The sequence below is a fragment of the Peromyscus maniculatus genome, chromosome 2 (genome assembly GCF_049852395.1).
Source record: "Peromyscus maniculatus bairdii isolate BWxNUB_F1_BW_parent chromosome 2, HU_Pman_BW_mat_3.1, whole genome shotgun sequence".
Lineage (NCBI taxonomy): Eukaryota > Metazoa > Chordata > Mammalia > Rodentia > Cricetidae > Peromyscus > Peromyscus maniculatus.
The window spans coordinates 42,599,902-42,616,564 of record NC_134853.1 but is presented as its reverse complement, the minus strand read 5'-3'; the positions used below and the strand labels follow the sequence as shown (position 1 = coordinate 42,616,564).

The window sequence follows — 16,663 nt, the reverse complement described above, 5'->3', positions numbered from 1 at the left end:
TTTCAGCCAGCAGGTGGCGTTGGTACAGCTCCGAAACAGGGCCTGCTGGCGATCTTGGCTGGAGTGGAGGGAGATGGCGGAAATGGCGGAGATGGCAGAAATTGGAGCTAGCACTCTCCTGCCTCTTTCGCTGGTCTGGGGCTAAGCTAGGGAATTGAGATCGGACTAACTGCTCCCTTTTTCAGGAATGGAACCATGTAGGTGTTCCCTGGTTATATGGAACTTTGCAGGCGAGTTTAGGTACCCGCCAGCTAGGGAGGAGACGGCGGGAGCCGCCCAGGCCTTTGGAGTTTGCCCCACGTGAGCGCCAGATATTGGAGAAATTATTTTGGCCACTCCACGTAGTTAAAAGGATATTTATTTAATGGCGTAACTCACAAATTAAGTAATGGGTAGGTCGCAGGGTCTGGGGAAGGTGTAACGCAGTCCAGCGGTGTTCTCCGGAGCTCTGCACAGTCAATCTGCACTGGTCAGCGTCCCGGCACCGAGAGAGCGCCCAGAGAGAGCACTGGCCCATCCAGCTCTTGGGTCCCCAGGCGCCTCCCCTCGCCCTGCCTTGTAGGCGTGACAGTTGCCAGAGTCTCAATGGGGGTTGGAACTTCCAGAACCAAGCTGGAATGGCTACCCACTACAGGTTGATTCTTCAATATACTGAGCATTTAACTGTTCTTCTACCAGCTCTTCTAAAGCCTGGAGTTTCTTTGTTGTTAAAGGCCATTGCTGAACCCATACAAGCTTGTTTGTTAACCATTTTCAACTTAGAGCTGTTGGTGTCTTTTGGAGATTATCAGTTGTTGTGCCCTGTTCTTGTATAATATGGATGGCTGGTGACCACTCAAAATAATGCCTTCTAATATTTCTCTCAGAAACATGTGCCAGTTTATGATTTGTTTCTGAGGTTAGAGGGATGTTAATCTGGGTATTCCATTGTTGCAACAAGTCTCGACCCCACAGGTTCATAGTTATGTTAGCCACATATGGTTTTATTTTTCCTCTCTGCCCTTCTGGACCTATACATTTGAGCCATCTTGCACTCTGTTTCACCTGAGATAATGTCCCAATTCCTAACAGTTGAACGTTTACCTCCTGAAGAGGCCAAGTTGGATGCCAAAATTCTGGTGCAATTATGGTAACGTTCGCACCTGTGTCTACCAGACCAGACAACAAAACGCCATTTATTTTTATTGTTAATTTTGGCCTTTGTTCATTAATAAAAGTTTGCTAAAAAAAATTTTTTATGTTTTCTCCTGAATTTTCAATTCTCTCTGTTTCATCATCCTGTCCACCATGATTTATTCCAATAAGCATTTGGTTATTTAATTGCCCTGAGTGTTTCCTTTACAACTACAGGAAAGGTTTGAACTAGATTTACTGTGGGGGCCTGCTGGATTCCCCTCTGGGAGTTTCCCGAAGCCTGAGGCAAAGGGTTACCTGGTTTGTCCCTTGCTGATCTCCATTCGTTGGTCCAGTTTTTCCCTTACCACACCTTCTGCATACTCCAGAAGGAAGGGGCATTCTGTTGCCAGTGTTTCTTGAAGAAACATTGTTTCTAGGAATGACCTGTCTACGGTCCCTTTACAAATGTCCTTGCTTTCCACATCCAAAACATCTAACATTTCTCAAACCTTTTGAAATTGCTTCTCCTACCCACATATTGTCATGGTCATGAGTATCAACATTAACTATGTCTCTAATCAAATCTTCCAAGGGTGCAGATCTTGCCTTTAATGGCCTGATTATTCTCTTGCATGCTGCATTTGTGTTCTCAAAAGCCAAAGATTATCTGAGTGGCTTCTGGATCTGGGACCATTCTCTTTACTGTTGAAGTCAATCTTTGTAAGAAATCTGTGAAAGATTCTTTTGGGCCCTGTATAACTTTTGTAAATGACTCAGGTTTTTTTTCCTGCTTCCTCATCTCTGTCCCATGCATTCAAGGCTGTCGCTTGACATAGAATTCAGGTTTGGACATCATATAAACATTGTGTTTAGCCGGGCGGTAGTGGCGCACACCTTTAATCCCAGCACTCGGGAGGCAGAGGCAGGCAGATCTCTGTGAGTTTGAGGCCACCCTGGGCTACCAAGTGAGTCCCAGGAAAGGCGCAAAGCTACACAGAGAAACCCTGTCTCAAAAAATTTAAAAAAAAACTGTGTTTGTACTGAAGCTTATTGGCCTTCTCATATAAGCTGATCCTGACAGACGTGTGTTCCTTTATCCCTCCATTGTTTTTCTATATTTTTCTCCTCATTCTTGAACCACATTTCCCACTGGAGATTTTGTCTGGGTTCTAGAACAGCCTGTGCCAGCTCATGCCAGACCTGTTGTAGAATCCTATTATAAGTTGACCAGGTGTTTAACAATTGCTTTCCATATGGGGAATGCATGCCATAAGATGCTATTGCCTCCTTAAATCTTCGTAAGTCTAACATTTCAATTGGAATCCAAATAGTTTGTTCATTCTCATCACCAGGTAGCTGCTTTATGGCTACCAGATAAATTAAGGGTGATTTTGTGAAAACAGACTTTCTTTCTGTAACCTTATGATCCAATCTTGAAACAACTTCACTGTTAATTTCTTCTGTCTGTATTTGAATTTCTCTAAAATTCATTTTTATAGGTTTAACAGGTTTTTCTAAAACTGTTATACTGACACTTAAGTTAACTATCTTTTTGAATATTAAAATGAGGATAAAAAAGTAATAAACTGCATAATTCAATCAATATTAACCTTCTCATATAGTTGTCCCATTTCCAGAGTCCTAAAATTTCAAACAGCCCAATTTTCTTCCATTGTACACATAAAACCCATTTTTTTAATGTGGAAAAAATTCTCTTTTAAATAGTTTCCTTTAAAATATTTGATATCTTATTTGACTTACCAAGTCTGTGTAGAACAATAGAAATCTGAGGAAATTTCAAAACAGCCACCTAGTGTCCGAGGTGTGAATCCAGAGAGAGAGAGAGAGAGAGAGAGAGAGAGAGAGAGAGAGAGAGAGCAAGAAAATGTAGCCATAAGTTCTGGCTAAGAGCTTGAATCCAGCCAAGTGTTCCCACTTGAGTCGAGTCAAAGTTTGGCTCTGACTTCCTTAAGCTCTGACCACATGCATTGGCTTTACAGGCAGGGGCCCTGTTCAGCAGGGCAGGCCTGATTTTTTGTTGCACCATCTTTAAGCAAGGAGCTCCAGCTGCGTGCAACTACTTGGGGCTATAGTCAGTCTGGCCTGAGGCCAAGCTCAGGCCAGAAACCAGACCTGCTGCCAAGCCAAACCAAGCCAAGCCAAGCCAAGCCAAGCCATACGGTTTTTAATGGATTCTTGTCACGTTGGGCACCAAATGTAGATGTGACCAACCGTTGTATTAAATAAGAAACACAGAACTAATGCAAAGAAGAAAGCCAAGAGATCAGAGCTAAGAGCCTTACCTGCCTGCTGCAGCTAGTCTCTTCAGCCAAGAGACCTCTCCAAAAGAGACCAATCACATGACTGCTTCATCACTGCCTGTTTGTACAGACCTCCAGATCTTCTATGGTTAGTATTAAAGGCGTGTGTCTCCAAGGCTGGCTGTATCCTTGACCACACAGAGATCTACCTAGCTCTGCCTACCAAGTGCTGGGATTAAAGGCATGCACCATGAATACCCAGCTCTGCTATGGCTTGCTATCAGCTCTGACCCACAAGCAACTTTATTTATTAACATACAAATAAAATCACATTTCAGTACAAATAAAATATCACCATAGTTTACAGGCCCCAGGTCTGACTGGAGCTACAAGCAATCTGGATACTCCCAGCCAGAGCTGCACTTGACTATAGCTACAAGCACTCCAGCTACATGAGCCAGAGATGCACTCGACCATAACTACAAGCCATCTAGCTACCACAGCTGAAGCTACTTGTGGACAGACATCCACTCATGTGACCAGAGCTTAAAAGGGAAGGAACTACTAGTAGTAGACCACTTGTGGGTTTACAGACCCCTGGCTCAGGCCTGAAATGGCTCAAGCTGGAGCACATGGCTAGACCTTAGCTTTTAGGATTTTTCTCTTCTCCTCGTAGGTAGTGGGCTCTCTCTCTCTCTCTCTCTCTCTCTCTCTCTCTCTCTCTCTCCTCATCTCTGACTGCAATCACATTAGATAGCGGTTTTGAAATTCCCTTGGACTTCTACTGTTATACACAGACTTGGTAAGTCAATTAAGATGCCAGATATCCTAAAGGGAGAAATTAGCTAAAAGAGAAAAATTATCCCATATTTTAAAAAAAAACCATGAAATATCTTTACAATGGAAGGAAATTGGTCTTTGATTGATAACACAATAGGCAGTCTGAAAATGGAACAGTTACATGAGAGGATTAATGTTGATGTAACATCAATTATGCATATTATTTGTTTAATTATCTTTTCTTTATTTTACTATTAAAAAAGATGGTCAATTTAAGTGCCAAGAAAAAAAAAGCATTAAAAAAACCTGTTAAAATGAATTATAAAGAAATTCAGACTCAGAAGAATTTAAGGGTGAAATTATTTCAGGATTGAATTATAAGGTTACAGAGAGACAGCTTGTTTTCAAACAATCAAACATAATTTATACAGTAGCCATACAGCAACTACCTGATAAAGGTCATGTACAAACTCATTGGACTCCAGTTGAAATGTTAGATTTGAGGAGACTTAAGGAAGCTATAGTACCCTATGGCATGCATTCTCCATTTGTAAAGCAAATGTTAAACTTGTGGTCAACTTGTAATACTATTATTCCTCAGGACTGGAAGGAATTAGTAATGGTTGTCTTGGAACCCAGAGCACAATTGCAGTGATGCACATGGTATAAAGAAGAGGCTAAGACAATAGAAAATCAATGCAGAGCTAGAGGTGTGGAAATTTCCCAGGATCAGCTTCTTGGAGAAAGCCAATATGCTGAAATACAAAGACAATATTTATATGATAACCCAATCATAATTCTATGCTGCATGGCAGCCATGAATGCATGGGACAGAATTGAGGAAGCAGGAAAGAAAAATGAATCATTCATGAAAGTTATACAGGGCCTGAAAGAAGCCTTCATGGATTTCTTACAAAGGCTGTCTTCAGCAGTAAATAGAATGGTACCAGATTCAGAAGCTAGACAGATAATAATTAAATATTTGGCTTTTGAGAATGTGGAGTGTGCAAAAGAATAATCAGGCCATTAAAGGCAAGATCTGCACCTTTGGAGGACTGGATCAGGGACACAATTAATGTTGAGTCTCATGACCATGATGATATGGGGATAGGAGAAGCAATTTCAAAAGGTTTGAGGAATGCCAGAGATTTGGGGTGTGGAAAATAAGGTCATTTGAAAAGGGAACATAAACAAAGTGTCCCTAGAAAGAGTGTTTATTCCAAGAACTATGTTAACAGAATGCCCCCCCTTCTGGAGTATGCAGAAGGTGTGGTAAGGGTAAACATTGAGCCAATGAATGCAGAACAACAAGGGACAGACAAGGTAATCCTTTGCCTCTGTCCTTGAAAAACACCCAGAGGGGCCTCACGCAGTCCCCCACAACAAATCCAATTCCTTCCTGACATCACAGAAGAAACCCCTAATCAGAGCAATTACATAACCAAATGCCTATTGGAATAAACCAGGCTGCTCAGGGTGGTAGAACATCAGAGGAAGAGAGAATAAAAAATTCAGGAGAAACCATAAAGCAAATTTTTGGCAAACTTCTATAAATGAGCAGAGACCAAAATTTAAAATATGAATAAATGACATTTTCTCAGATGGTTTAGTAGACACAGATGCACATGTGAAAATAATTGCACCAAAATTTTCACATCCAAATTGGCCATTACAGGAGGAAAATGTTCAACTTTTAGGGATTGGAACATTATCTCAAGTGAAATGGAGTGCAAGATGCCTCAAATGTATAGGTACAGAAGGACAGAGAGAAAAATTAAAGCCATATATGGCTAACATAGCTATGGATTTATGGGGCCATGATCTATTACAACAATAAAATACTCAGATTAACATTTATTCCTCCAATCTCAGAAACAAGTAAGAAACTAACACATGTTTCTGAGAGAAATATTAGAAAGTATTATTCTAACACGTGGTCACCAGTCATCCAGATTTTACAAGAACAGGGCAAAACAACTGATGACCTTTCAAAGACACCAACAGCTCTACCTTTAAAATGGTTAACAGACTAGCATGTACGGGTTCAGCAATGGCCGTTAACAACAGAAAAACTGCAGGCTATAGAAGAGCTGATACAAGAGCAGTTAAATGCTCAGCATATTGAAGAATCAACCAGCCCTTGGAATTCTCCTGTATTTGTTATTAAAAAGAAATCTTTAGTCCATTGTGGAGGTATCTTTGTGGATTTCTGTGGACCTCTCTAGCACGTTGCTTCTTTCTATTCCATGTGGTCTTCATTTATCATGGTCTATTACTCCTTGTTCTCCCTCTCTGTTATTGATCAGCTGGGATTTCCTGCTCTCCTAAGCTCTCTTTCCCTCGACCCTTGCCCTTCATTACCCCGACTCACATCCAGGTTGTTCATGTAGATCTCATCCATTTCTCTGTCATTGGGCGATCCCTGTATCTTTCTTGGGGTCCTGTTTCCTAGGTAGCCTCCCTGGAGTTGTGAGTAGCAGTCTAGTCATCTTTGTTTTACATCTAGTATCCTCCTATGAGTGAGTACATACCATGTTCATCTTTCTGAGTCTGGGTTACCTCATTCAGGATGATTTTTTCTAGATCCATCCATTTGCCTGCAAACCTCATGATGTCATTGTTTTTCTCTTCTGAGTACTATTCCATTATGAATATGTACCACATTTTATTTATCCATTCTTCAGTTAAAGGGCATCTAGGTTTTTTTTTACAGGTTCTTGCTATTACAAACAATGATGATATGAACATATCTAAGCAAGTTCCCTTGTGGTATGATTGACCATTCCTTGGGTATATACCCAGGAGTGGTATAGCAGGATCTTGGGGGAGATTGATTCCCAGTTTCCTAAGAAAGCACCATATTGATTTCTGAAATGGTTGTACAAGCTTGCATTCCCACCAGCAGTGGAGGAGAATTCCCCTAGCTCCACATCCTCTCCAGCATAAGCTGTCTTCAGTGTTTTTTATCTTAGCCATTCTGACATGTATAATGTGGCATCTCAGAGTTGTTTTGATTTGCATTTCCCTACTGGCAATGATTGAGAGACATTGACCTACTCTGTTGATAAGATGGCCAAATACCCTAATTGTCGTGCTAGAAACCTCATCCAGTGACTGAGGGAACTGGATGCAGAGATCTACGGCCAGGCCCCAGGTGGAGATACAGAAGTCCAATTGGCGAGAAAGAGGAGGGATTGTATGATCAAGAATTGTTGAGACCTAGGTTGGATAAATCATAGGGACAAATAGCCAAACGAATGGAAACACATGAACTATGAACCAACAGCTGAGGAGCCCCCAACTGGATCAGGGCCTCTGGATAAGTGAGACAGTTGATTAGCTTGATCTGTTTGGGAGGCATCCAATAAGTGTGACTGGGATCTGTCCTCAGTGCATGAGCTGGCTGGTTGGAACCTGGGGCTTAAACAGGGACACTTGGGAGGAGGGGACTGGACCTGCCTGGACTGAATCTACCAAGTTGAAATCAATCCTCAGGGGAGTCTGTTTCCTGGAGGAGATGGGGATGGGGGGTAGGCTGGGGGGAAGACAGGGGGTTGGGGCAGGAGGGAGAAGAACAAGGGAATCAGTGGCTGATATGTAAAATTAAATTAAATTATAAAATTAAAAAAAAATCTGGTAAATGGAGAATGGTAACAGACCTTAGAGAAATTAACAAAGTATTTCAACCAATTGGCTACAATCTGGAATTCCTTTGCCTACTCTGTTACCTAAAGGATGGCCTCTTATGGTTATCAATTTAAAAGACTGTTTCTTTTCAATACCCTTACAAGAAAAAGACAGATAATGATTTGCCTTCACAGTGCCTACTTATAATAATGTTCAACCGGTTAAGAGATATCAATGGAGGGTTCTCCCACAGTGCATGTTGAATAGACCAATCCTGTGTCAATATTTTGAATAACAGCCATTGGAATTAATACATTAAAAATTTCCTAAATCTATAAATTTATCATTATATGGATGATATTTTATTAGCTGACTCAAATGCAGATATTTTGGAAAGAATATTTACAGAAGTAGAGAAAATTTTGTCTTGTTGGGAATTACAAATTGCTCCTAAAAAGATACAAAGAGGAGATTATATTAATTATTTAGGATATAAAATAGGTCTACAAAAAATTAGACACCAAAAGGTGCAAATTAGGAGAGATCATTTACAGACTCTTAATGACTTTCAAAGATTATTCAGAGACATTTACCATCTACGAAATATTGCTGGGGTAAAAAAATGATGAACTGAGTAATTTGTTCAAAACCTTAAAAGGTGAGAAGGACTTAAATAGTCCAAGAGAATTATCAGCTGAACCTGAGAAAGAATTGGCCTTGGTAGAAAAGAAAGTAGAGGAAGGACTTGTGGATCATGTGTATCCAAAGCTTGATTGCATTTTGGTTAATTTTACCCTCTAGGCATTCTCCTACAGGAATTTCAATGCAGAAGAAAGATATTATATTGGAATGGATATTTCTACCAAATAAACAGAATAAAAAATTAAAAACTTATGTCAAAAAGATCTCTGACTTGATCATAAAAGGAAAATTGAGACTTCATCAATTAGCAGGGATAGACACAGCAGAAATTGTAATACCTTTAACTAAGGAGGATATTAAAAAATTATGGGCAGAAAGTGAACCTTGGCAAAGAGCTTGCAGTAATTTTTGGGAGAGATTAACAGCAAATTTCCCAAAAGTGATAGAATTGAACTTATAAAGAGAGCTGATTGAATTTTGCCTCACATCATACGGGAAATACCCACATCTGGAGCTTGCAAAGAAACAAGGAAAGGCAGGTTACAAATCAGAAAATTTAAATAGAGTGGTTGAGAGTCCTTATAAATTCGGTTCAAAAAATGTAATTGTATACTATTCTATTGGTATTAATGGATTTTTCAGAACCTCTCAACAAAGTTACTGACTCTCAGTATGCTGAAAGAGTGGTATTACATATTGAGACTGTGGAATTTACCCCCTGTTGAGTCAGAATTAACTTCACTATTATTTAGTTACAAGATATAATCAGGAATAGGAAGCATTCCTTATATATTACTCACATCTAATTCCATAAAAGTCTGTCAGACCCTCTAGCACAAGGTAATGATGAGACTGATAAATTATTGATAGGAAATGTGCTGGAGGCCTTAGAATTTCATAAAAAACATCATGTCAATAGTAAAGGTTTTAAAAAAAGGTTTTTCTATTACCTAGCAACAAGCCAAGGAAATTATAAGAAAATGTCCTACTTGTTCCTTATACAATCAAATGCCATCACCAGCAGGATGTAACGCAAAGGGTACTTAGAGGAGTAAAATCTGGCAGATTGATGTGTTTCACTGTGCAGAATTTGGAAAACTGAAATATGTACACGATACCATCGATACTTACTTAGTATTTCAATGGGCAACTGCTGTGGGATGTTAATGTATGTCCTGTGGGAGCCCTTCTTGGGTTCCTTGTGGTGTTACCCAGCAGGTTTGCATAGAGGATGATTAGGATCATGGGCCTGAGTGCAGGTGTCTGAGATGGTCTGCACTTGGCTGTACTGGGGGATGGTCTGTATGTCAAGTTGCTCTGATTGGTCAATAAATAAAACCTGATTGGTCGTGGCTAGGCAGGAAGTATAGGCAGGACTAACAGAGGAGAAATAAAAGAACAGGAAGACAGAAGGAGACACGGCCAGACACTGCCAGGACAAGCAGCATGTGAAGATGCTGGTAAGCCACGAGCCACGTGGCAAGGTATAGATTTGTAGAAATGCGTTACTTTAAGATATAGGAACAGTTAATAAGAAGCCTGCCATGGCCATACAGTTTGTAAGCAATATAAGTCTCTGTGTTTATTTGGTTGGGTCTGAGCGGCTGTGGGACTGACGGGTGACAGAGATTTGTCCTGACTGTGGGCGAGGCAGGAAAACTCTAGCTACAAATGGCGCCCAACGTGGGGCAAGAATTTCCACCTAAAACCTGAGAAAAAAGATTCTAAAACGGAGCTAAAAACAGTTCCTAATTGTCTCTCTCAAATGAGCGGCAGCTGCCGGTTTGAGTTACTGGCGGGTTCCTGGCGTGTGCGCTTAACCTGCAGTAAGGCGGAAATGAGGCCTCTGCAAGTGGCACATTAAGCTGCGTGGTGGATTTAGCCTTTGCTAGTTACAAAACAAAAAAGGTTTCTGGGCTACACGCTGCTTGGATAAAAGCATAGACTCATGATAGCTCCCAAAGCTGGCGGTAAACATACCACCGCCATGTTGGGAAGCTGAGGTGGGCGGAGCCAGCAGCCATAGCGCTGTTTCAGTCTTACAAATGCTGCAGTTTAAAGCAATAGATTCACAATAAGACAGATTCAGATGGAACAAGACTTTAAATGCTTTACAGTGTGTGTAAAAATGTACATAGGCTTGGAAGAGAGAGGAAAAGGAACATAGACAGTTATATAAAGAAATAGAAAGTTTTAAAATAATAAAGTCTTTAAAGAGAAAGTAAAAGTAATATAAAAATAAGCCATGTAATGATGGATATCACACAGAGAGTCTGGATTATATTGTCTTTGGGATTTTTAACTGCAGAAAGACATTTGATTGTAAAGACTGCTCAGTTAAATCAATGTGTATATTTTAAAGGTATTTCAATTTTGAAATTTATGTCTAAGGATGTTTTGCTTTGGAAAGGAGACTCTGCTTTTGTTTCTACAGAAAGCCAGAGGCTATGGATTTGTTCCAGATTAAGATACATCAGGTTTGACCAGCCAAGACCACCTGAAAGGTCTCTGATGACACCATGGCCCAGATGATTCAACATCCAGAATTGTTTCAAGGCAACTGGCTCAGACGATACAGCCTCACGGACTACTCCATGATCCTTAAATATTCTTTGTGTCCCCATAAGATACAGCGCCCCACTCCAGCAGGAAGTAGTAAGAGAAGCTACGCCCAAATTCCCAAATATACCAAGCTGGCTTTGGAGATGTGTAAAAGTTAAAACCTTCCTTTTTTAAAAAAAAAGAAAAGGGGAAGTGCTGTGGGATGTTAATGTATGTCCTGTGGGAGCCCTTCTTGGGTTCCTTGTGGCGTTACCCAGCAGGTTTGCATAGAGGATGATTAGGACCATGGGCCTGAGTGCAGGTGTCTGAGATGGTCTGCACTTGTCTGTACTGGGGGATGGTCTGTATGTCAAGTTGCTCTGATTGGTCAATAAATAAAACCTGATTGGTCGTGGCTAGGCAGGAAGTATAGGCGGGACTAACAGAGGAGAAATAAAAGAACAGGAAGGCAGAAGGAGACACGGCCAGACACTGCCAGGACAAGCAGCATGTGAAGATGCTGGTAAGCCACGAGCCACGTAGCAAGGTATAGATTTGTAGAAATGCGTTACTTTAAGATATAGGAACAGTTAGCAAGAAGCCTGCCACGGCCATACAGTTTCGGCCATACAGTTTGTAAGCAATATAAGTCTCTGTGTTTATTTGGTTGGGTCTGAGCGGCTGTGGGACTGGCGGGTGACAGAGATTTGTCCTGACTGTGGGCAAGGCAGGAAAACTCTAGCTACAGGCAACTGCTTTGAGTACTGAAAAAGCTGATTCTGTAATCACTCATTTGCTAGAAGTTATGTCCATCATTGCTATACCTGCACAAATTAAACCTCACAATGCTCCAGCATATGTCACTGGTAAAATGAAAGTTTTTTGCTTATTATAATATAAAGCATATTACAGATATACCACATAATCCCACAGGCCAAGTAGTTATTGAGAGATCAAAGAGAACCCTAAAGGATATGCTAAATAAACAGAAAAGAGGAACAAACCACCCAGAAATTACATAATGCTCTATTAACTTTGAATTTTCTCAATGCTAATGAGAAAGGAACAACAGCTGCAGAGAGACATTGGATAATAGAAAAAAAAAACCTACAGAATTAAATCAGCCTATATACTTTAAGGATGTGATGACCTAAGAATGGAAACTGGGATATGTGTTACATTGTTTCTACAGGAGAAGATAAGCTGTGGATACCATCAAAATTGATAAAGGTTCGATTTGAACAAGAGAGACCTCTTAATTAGAGGAGGTGATAGTTCACAAACCAGCATGATCATCCAATTTAAACTCACTTATATCATTAACAAATTCTTTTCATTTAATCAGATATAACTTGACAAAATGGAACCTCCACAAAGTTAGACTTTGGGAAAGGTTTTTGTTTTTGTATTTCAGGAGAATGAAGGCTAAGAAATCTGAAGAACACTGGACAAATGAGACATCTGAGGAAAAAGGTCAAATCATCCAGATAAAAAATGTCCCTATAAAATGAGTAAATTGGACTATTGGTGGATCACATATAAAATTCCATAAATCTTTCTAAATGTTTGTTTCTGCTCTTCTCTAAAGACACTTAACACAAATCGTCTGTTGGTAGTCCCAGTTGAATTAAAAATTAAAGCTGGCTTTGGAATTGGAGAATGGCTCTCTCCTTATTTAAATACAACTGTGTTGTTAAGAAAATGCAATATCTCTGTATCATGCCAGAAGAATGAGCCATCTTCTGATATGGGACAAGAGAAAACAAAAAAATTAAGGGACTATTCTATTGCTACTAATCTCAATTCATTGATTCTATTTTGATTCTTTAAACATTTCTTAATGTATGAAATTTATATCAAAATTTATAAGTTGTATTATTAATTATTAATTAATATATTTATAAATTATTATACAAATTTATAAATTAAAATATTAATTTGTTATACACACATGTTCGTTCCCCCAAAAACAATGAAGTGTTCTGTGTGCTAACAACAGAGCTTAAAAAAAAGTAAAGCAAAATTCTGCATTTTTATAAAACTTGATAAAAAATATTATTTCAAACTTTACAGTTACCAGAAGTAACAGTTATCAAAAATGCACACATTTCACTTGGCATCTCCAGCACCTTCAGGTTTTTGTGCCTGGTCTGTTTTGGCATATCCATTTTCTGAAGGATTATTTGCATCCTACCCAGCATCAGCCTTCCCCTTCTTCCCCTTGGGAGCCTTCTCTCCCTTCTTTGAAGGGGCCTTTTTAGGCTTGGGCTCTACCTTTGGAGGAGCAGGTTTAGCAGACAACCTTGCAGATCTCTGTGGCTCGTCCTTCACCTTGGCTTTATCTCCTTTAGCATCCCCTTCAACCTTTCTTTTGGGCATATATATTATTGTCAGTCTCATCTGCCATGAGATTATATATTATATAATATAACAATATATATTTGGGCATAGATATTTATCAGTCTCATCTGCCATGAGATTATATATAGTGATATTTTAATTGTACTGAAATGTAATTTGTATGTTAATAAATAAAGTTGCCCGGGGGTCAGAGCTAATAGCAAGGCATAGCTAAAGCTGGGCAGTGGTGGTGCATGCTGTTAATACCAGCACTTGGTAGACAGAGCTAGGTAGATCTCTGTGCGGTCAAGGATACAGCCAGCAATGGAGACACATGGCTTTAATCTCAATACCAACCATAGAAGACCTGGAGGTCTGTACAGACAGGCAGTGACTAGGTCATGTGGTTGGGTTTACAACCAATGAGAAGGCAGATCAGAAACTCTATAAAAAAAAAGAAAGACAGACACAGGAAGTATGTCTCTTTCCAAGAGATACAGCAACATTGAAGAATAAGGTTTTTAGCTTTTACCTATTGCTCTGACATCTTGGCTTTCATCTCTGTTTTGGCTCCGTGTTTCTTATTTAATAAGATGGTTGGTTACATCTACATTTGGCGCCCAACGTGACAAGAATCCATTAAAAACCACTTGGTTTGGCTTGGTGAAAGGTCTGGTTTCCCACCTGGGCGGCCTGGCTCCCTTGCTTGGGGCCAGGTCGGCTTGGTCTCAGGCAGGACTGACCGTTGCCCCAAGCGGTTAGCTAAAACTGGAGCTACTTGCCTAAAGCCGGTGCTACAAACAACTCAGGCATGCCCTACCAAACAAAGCCAATGCATGTGGGAGCTTAAGGAAGCAGGAGCCCAGGCTTGACTCGGCTCAAGCAGGAACATGTGGCTGGATTTAAGCTTTTAGCCAGAACTTGTGGCTATGCTTTCTTGCTCTCTCTCTCTCTCTCTCTCTCTCTCTCTCTCTCTCTCTCTCTCTCTCTCTCTGGATTCACACCTCAGACACAAGGTGGCTGTTTTGAAATTCCCTCTGATTTCTACTGTTCTATGCAGACTTGGTAAGTCAATTAAGATATCAGATATTTTAAAGGAAACTATTTAAAAGAGTTTTTTTCCACATTAAAAAAGGGGTTTATGTGTACATTGGAAGAAAATTGGGCTTTGTTTGAAATTTAGGCCGTCTGACAATGGAACAACTATATGAGAAGAATAATGTTGATCAAATTACGTACTTTATTACTTTACTTATCCTCATTTTACTATTTTAAAAGATAGCCAATTTAAGTGCCAGGATAACAGTTTTAGGAAAACCTGGTAAACCTGTAAAAATGAATTATAGAGAAATTTAAATTCAGACAGAAGGAATTAACAGTGAAGTTGTTTCAATATTGGATCATAGAGTTACAGAAAGAAAGCTTGTTTTCATACAGTCGCCCTTAATGTATCCGGTACTCATACAGCAGTTACCTAATCAAATGACTACACAAAATAATTGGGCTCCAATTTAAATGGTAGATTTACAAAGGTTTAAGGAGGCAATAGTATCTTATGGCATGCATTCCCCATATGTAAAGCAAATGTTAAACTCTTGGTCAACATATAATAGGAAAATACCACACGACTAGCATGAGCTGGCACAGGCTGTTCTGGAACCCAGTCAAAGGCCCCAGTTGCAAATGTGGTTCAAGGAAGAGGCTAAAAACATAGCAAAACAATGGAGGGATAAAGGAATACAAGTCTTCCAGGAATAGCTTATTGGAGAAGGCCCATATTCTTCGGTACAAACAAAATGTTTATGTGATGTCTAAACCCTAATTCTATGTCAAACGGCAGCCTTGAATGCATGGGACAGAGTTGAGGAAACAGGAAAAACAACTGAGTCATTTACAAAGGTTATACAAGGCCCAAAAGAATCTTTCACAGATTTTTTACAAAGACTGGCTTCAACAGTAAAGAGAATGGTCCCAGATTCAGAAGCAATTCAGATAATAACTAAAACTTTGTCCTTTGAGAATGCAAATGCTGCATGCAAAATAATAATTATGCCATTAAGGGTAAGATCTGTACCCTTGGAAGATTGGATTATAGGCATGGTTAATGTTGAGGCTCATGACCATGATGACATGTGGGTAGGAGAAACAATTTCAAAAGGTTTGAGAAATGTTAGATGTTTTGGATGTGGAAAGCAAGGACATTTGTAAAGGGACTGTAGACAGGTCATTCCTAGAAACAATGTTTCTTCAAGGAACAATGGCAACAGAATTCCCCTTCCTTTGGAGTATGCAGAATGTGTGGTAAGGGAAAACACTGAACCAATGAATGTAGATCAACAAGGGACAGGCAAGGTAATCATTTGCCTCAGGCTTCGGGAAACACCCAGAGGGACCTCAGGCAGGCCTGCATAGCAAATCCAGTTCAAACCTATCCTGCAGTTGTAGAGGAAACAAATACTTGGAGCAATTAAATATCCAAATGCCTATTGCAATAAATCATGCTGTTCAGGATGAAGAAATATAGAGAATAGAAAATTCAGTAAAAAAAAAATGAGAAATTTTTTGGCAAACTTCTAGACCAAAATTAACAATAAAAATAAATGGCGTTTTGTTGTCTGGTCTGGTAGACACAGGTGCAGATGTTACCATAATTGCACCAGAATTTTGGCATCCAACTTGGCCTCTTCAGGAGGTAAACATTCAACTGTTAGGAATTGGGACAATATCTCAGGTGAAACAGAGTGCAAGATGGCTCTAATGTATAGGTCCAGAAGGACAGAGAGGAAAATTAAAACCATATATGGCTAACATAACTATGAACCTGTGGGGTCAAGACTTGTTGCAACAATGGAATACTCAGATTAACATCTCTCTAACATCAGAAACAATTCATAAACTAGCACATGTTTCTGAGAGAAATATTACAAGGAATTATTCTAATGACAGGTCACCAACCATGCAAATTATACAAGAAGAGGGCACAACAACTGATGATCTTCTAAAAACACCAAGAGCTCTACCTTTAAAATGATTAACAGACAAGCCTGTATGGGTTCAGCAATGTCCTTTAACAACAGAGAAACTCCAGGCTTTAGAAGAGTTGGTAAAAGAACAGTTAAATGCTCAGCATATTGAAGAATCAACCAGCCCTTGGAATTCTCCTGTATTTGTTATTAAAAAAGAAATCTGGTAAATGGAGAATGGTAATAGACCTTAGAGCAATTAACAAGGTAATTCATCCAATGGGCTCCTACAATCTGGAATTCCTTTGCATACTCTGTTACCAAAAGGATGGCCTCTCATAGTTATTAATTTAAAAGACTGTTTCTTTTCAATACCCTTACAAGAAAAAGACA

The 16,663-nt window shown here is 39.7% G+C and overlaps 1 protein-coding gene and 1 pseudogene across 1 annotated transcript in view; one reads left to right on the top strand and one right to left on the bottom strand.

The window, feature by feature from the left end:
• Sntg1 (syntrophin gamma 1) overlaps positions 1-16,663 on the top strand; it is a 925,417-nt gene that overhangs the window by 849,390 nt on the left and 59,364 nt on the right. The window lies entirely within an intron of this gene.
• Positions 13,077-13,346, bottom strand: LOC102922672 (non-histone chromosomal protein HMG-17 pseudogene; annotated as a pseudogene).